Genomic DNA, 6,000 nt, shown 5'->3' with positions numbered 1-6,000 from the left:
CTTGAAATTTTTCAGAAATTTACAAAAACCCAATTTTTAGGGACCACTACAGGTCTGAAGTCACTTTGCTAGGCTTACATAATAGAAACCGCCCAAAAATGACCCCATTCTATAAACTACACCCCTCAAGGTATTCAAAACTGATTTTACAAACTTCGTTAACCCTTTAGGTGTTGCACAAGAGTTATTTGCCTAATTTTCCATTTTAACCCATTTTTTCCACTAACAAAGCAAGGGTTAACAGCCAAACAAGACTGTATTTTTTTTTATCATTTCCATATCATTAACCGCCTCCGGACCGCCTAACGCAGGATCGCGTTCCGGAGGCGGCAGCCCTGCGCACAGTCACGCATATATGCGTCATCTTGCGAGACGCGAGATTTCCTGTGAACGCGCGCGCGTTCACAGGATTGGAAGGTAAGCGAGTGGATCTCCAGCCTGCCAGCGGCGATCGTTCGCTGGCAGGCTGGAGATGCGATTTTTTTAACCCCTAACAGGTATATTAGACGCTGTTTTGATAACAGCGTCTAATATACCTGCTACCTGGTCCTCTGGTGGTCCCTTTTGCTTGGATCGACCACCAGAGGACACAGGCAGCTCAGTAATAAGTAGCACCAAACACCACTACACTACACCCCCCCTGTCACTTATTAACCCCTTATTAACCCCTGATCACCCCTGATTACCCCATATAGACTCCCTGATCACCCCCCTGTCATTGATCACCCCCCTGTCATTGATCACCCCCTTGTAAGGCTCCATTCAGACATCGGATCCACTGATACATGGATCGGATCCGCAAAACACATACGGACGTCTGAATGGAGCTTTACAGGGGGGTGATCAATGACGGGGTGATCACCCAATATAGACTCCCTGATCACCCCCCTGTCATTGATCACCCCCTTGTAAGGCTCCATTCAGACGTCCGTATGATTTTTACGGATCCACTGATACATGGATCGGATCCGCAAAACACATACGGACGTCTGAATGGAGCATTACAGGGGGGTGATCAATGACGGGGATGATCACCCAATATAGACTCCCTGATCACCCCCCTGTCATTGATCACCCCCCTGTCATTGATCACCCCCTTGTAAGGCTCCATTCAGACGTCCGTATGATTTTTACGGATCCACTGATACATGGATCGGATCCGCAAAACACATACGGACGTCTGAATGGAGCCTTACAGGGGGGTGATCAATGACGGGGGTGATCACCCCATATAGACTCCCTGATCACCCCCCTGTAAGGCTCCATTCAAACGTCCGTATGTTTTTTACGGATCCACGGATACATGGATCGGATCCGCAAAACACATACAGACGTCTGAATGGAGCCTTACAGGGGGGTGATCACCCCATATAGACTGCCTGATCACCCCCCTGTCATTGATCACCTCCCTGTAAGGCTCCATACAAATGTCCGTATATTTTTTTACGGATCACAGATACATGGAGCGGATCCTCAAAACACATACGGACATCTGAATGGAGCCTTATAGGGGGGTGATCAATGACAGGGGGATGATCACCCCATATAGACTCCCTGATCACCCCCCTGTCATTGATCACCCCCCTGTCATTGATCCCCCCCCTGTGTAAGGCTCCATTCAAACGTCCGTATGTTTTTTACGGATCCACGGATACATGGATCGGATCCGCAAAACACATACGGACATCTGAATGGAGCCTTATAGGGTTGTGATCAATGACAGGGGGGTGATCACCCCATATAGACTCCCTGATCACCCCCCTGTCATTGATCACCCCCCTGTCATTGATCACCCCCCTGTAAGGCTCCATACAGACATTTTTTTTGGCCCAAGTTAGCGGAAATATTATTTTTTTTTCTTACAAAGTCTCATATTCCACTAACTTGTGTCAAAAAATAAAATCTCACATGAACTCACCATACCCCTCACGGAATCCAAATGCGTAAATTTTTTTAGACATTTATATTCCAGACTTCTTCTCACGCTTTAGGGCCCCTAAAATGCCAGGGCAGTATAAATACCCCACATGTGACCCCATTTCGGAAATAAGACACCCCAAGGTATTCCGTATATTGAGTCCATGAAAGATTGACATTTTTGTCCCAAGTTAGCGGAAAGGGAGACTTTGTGAGAAAAAAACAAAAAAAACAATTTCCGCTAACTTGTGCCAAAAAAAAAAAAAAATTCTATGAACTCGCCATGCCCCTCATTTAATACCTTGGGGTGTCTTCTTTCCAAAATGGGGTCACATGTGGGGTATTTATACTGCCCTGGCATTTTAGGGGCCCTAAAGCGTGAGAAGAAGTCTGGGATCCAAATGTCTAAAAATGCCCTCATAAAAGGAATGTGGGCCCCTTTGCGCATCTAGGCTGCAAAAAAGTGTCACACATGTGGTATCTCCGTAATCAGGAGAAGTTGGGCAATGTGTTTTGGGGTGTCATTTTACATATACCCATGCTGGGTGAGATAAATATCTTGGTCAAATGCCAACTTTGTATAAAAAAATGGGAAAAGTTGTCTTTTGCCGAGATATTTCTCTCACCCAGCATGAGTATATGTAAAAAGACACCCCAAAACACATTGCCCAACTTATCCTGAGTACGGCGATACCACATGTGTGACACTTTTTTGCAGCCTAGGTGGGCAAAGGGGCCCACATTCCAAAGAGCAACTTTAGGATTTCACAGGTCATTTTTTTACACATTTTGATTTCAAACTACTTACCACACATTAGGGCCCCTAGAATGCCAGGGCAGTATAACTACCCCACAAGTGACCCCATTTTGGAAAGAAGACACCCCAAGGTATTCCGTGAGGGGCATGGCGAGTTCCTAGAATTTTTTATTTTTTGTCACAATTTAGCGGAAAATTACGTTTTTTTTTTTTTTTCTTACAAAGTCTCATATTCCACTAACTTGTGAAAAAAAAAAAAAACTTTCATGAACTCACTATGCCCATCACAAAATACCTTGGGGTGTCTTCTTTCCAAAATGGGGTCACTTGTTGGGTAGTTATACTGCCCTGGCATTTTAGGGGCCCGAATGCGTGAGAAGTGGTTTGAAATCAAAATCTGTAAAAAATGGCCGGTGAAATCCGAAAGGTGCTCTTTGGAATGTGGGCCCCTTTGCCCACCTAGGCTGCAAAAAAGTGTCACACATCTGGTATCACCGTACTCAGGAGAAGTTGGGCAATGTGTTTTGGGGTGTCATTTTACATATACCCATGCTGGGTGAGATAAATATCTTGGTCAAATGCCAACTTTGTATAAAAAAATGGGAAAAGTTGTATTTTGCCAAGATATTTCTCTCACCCAGCATGAGTATATGTAAAATGACACCCCAAAAAACATTGCCCAACTTCTCCTGAGTACGGTAATGCCACATGTGTGACACTTTTTTGCAGCCTAGGTGGGCAAAGGGGCCCACATTCCAAAGAGCACCTTTCGGATTTCACCGGCCATTTTTTAAACGTTTTGATTTCAAACTACTTTGCACGCATTTGGGCCCCTAAAATGCCAGGGCAGTATAACTACCCCACAAGTGACCCCATTTTGGAAAGAAGACACCCCAAGGAATTTTGTGATGGGAATAGTGAGTTCATGGAAGTTTTTATTTTTTGTCACAAGTTAGTGGAATATGAGACTTTGTAAGAAAAAAAATATATAAAAAATCATCATTTTCCGCTAACTTGTGACAAAAAATAAAAAGTTCTATGAACTCACTATGCCCATCAGCAAATACCTTAGGGTGTCTACTTTCCGAAATGGGGTCATTTGTGGGGTGTTTGTACTGTCTGGCCATTGTAGAACCTCAGGAAACATGACAGGTGCTCAGAAAGTCAGAGCTGCTTCAAAAAGCGGAAATTCACATTTTTGTACCATAGTTTGTAAACGCTATAACTTTTACCCAAACCATTTTTTTTTTTACCCAAACATTTTTTTTTTTTATCAAAGACATGTAGAACAATAAATTTAGAGAAAAATTTATATATGGATGTAATTTTTTTTGCTAAATTTTACAACTGAAAGTGAAAAATGTAATTTTTTTGCAAAAAAATCTTTAAATTTTGATTAATAACAAAAAAAAAGTAAAAATGTCAGCAGCAATGAAATACCACCAAATGAAAGCTCTATTAGTGAGAAGAAAAGGACGGAAAATTCATTTGGGTGGTAAGTTGCATGACCAAGCAATAAACGGTGAAAGTAGTGTAGTGCAGAAGTGTAAAAAGTGGCCTGGTCATTAAGGGTGTTTAAGCTAGGGGGGCTGAGGTTGTTAACATGTCTATCAATCTTGTGATTTTCATAATCCCATGATTTCTACTTCTTGGTGCAATTTCATCATTGGTGAGTGTATTTACTGATGGAAAACCATTGCTTTACCTAGAGGTTGCACTACATTTTTTCTAGACGAGTAGTAATACCCCTCTTAGGGGTACATAGGACTTTGATTAACATGAATTTTTTGGGGGGGTTAATAGGAAAAAAAACTATTCCATATAATTTGTGTTTTTTAATGGTTTTAATAATAATACTACACTGGCAAACACTGTGAAATATATGTTTTTGTGTGTTTTTCCACTGTTACAAAATAACACTACTTTTTATGATTTTTTTAAAATATACTTTATTAACCCTATAATTTCTTTAGTATCACTAGGGAACATAATGCACTTGTAATGCACTTGTATACCAATGCATTATAGCCTATCACTGCAAGACTGATAGGCAGTCTATTAGGCTGTCTGTGCTCTCATAGACATACTGCCATGTCAGGCCTGGGGGCTGCTAAGGCTGATGGTGGCAGAAAGAACCCTATCCCTTTACCTGCCTCAATGCCGCAGGCACTATTGACTGCGACACCTAGAGAGTTAAGAGGCCAGCACTGAAGATAACTATGATGCCAGCTATTACAACAGGAGCCCGGCTTTAATCAGTCCCGGGCATACGTGGTAATCCAGAGCAATTTATCAGTTCATGCTGCGCAGCGTGCCAGGATTAATGGTGCGGGCATCAGGGACTGAAAAAGCTGCACATGCTGCACTGATACAATGTGTAGAAATGCGTGCGACTTTTTTCAGAGTGTAAAATTGCCTGTACAGATATCTATGGAGAAACCTTTCATGTGCTTCTTGTATATTTCATGGCGAAAGATCCTGCAGCCAGTTACTTCCTCTTACTCTTCCCCTGTATGGAAGCCTTGGCCACCTAGACAACCATTGAAGTTACCCAAGCTCTACTCATTTCTGTGACCAGCCCGTCCCTGGCTGCTTTGATTGACAAGGCCAGGCAGTAGAAAAGCAGTGAGGAAGGGGCTGGCCACAGAAAGGTGTAGACCTTGGGTGCAACTTGAGCAGTGGTAACATCCCCATTGCACCTAAGGCCTAATCTTCATATTAGCCAAAAGTATCATAACTCAGGTCAACAAAAAGGAAAACAGAATTTAAATCAGGTGATGTGTCTACGCAAACAGTTGCATAGAGAGGTCTCTGGTGACAGATTCCATTTAAATACATTACACACCGCAGATATTGTAAGACCTGGAAAACCCTTATTTAATAATCCTGAGTTTGATACTGAATTCAGATGCTGGAATCTCATTGATAAATTCCACCATCATGCAACCTTAAGTCAATAATCATTCATAATTCCACTTATTGACTGTGATTCTTATTGTTTCCATAAAAATATTTACAGTGGCGGAAATAATTATTTGACCCCTCACTGATTTTGTAAGTTTGTCCAATGACAAAGAAATGAAAAGTCTCAGAACAGTATCATTTCAATGGTAGGTTTATTGTAACAGTGGCAGATAGCACATCAAAAGGAAAATCGAAAAAATAACTTTAAATAAAAGATAGCAACTGATTTGCATTTCATTGAGTGAAATAAGTATTTGAACCCTCTAACAAAAAAAGACTTAATACTTGGTGGAAAAACCCTTGTTTGCAAGCACAGAGGTCAAACGTTTCTTGTAATTGATGACCAAGTTTGCGCACATTTT

This window comes from Bufo bufo, chromosome 1 (genome assembly GCF_905171765.1).
Source record: "Bufo bufo chromosome 1, aBufBuf1.1, whole genome shotgun sequence".
Classification (NCBI taxonomy): Eukaryota; Metazoa; Chordata; class Amphibia; order Anura; family Bufonidae; genus Bufo; species Bufo bufo.
Note: the sequence above shows the minus strand (reverse complement) of the source record.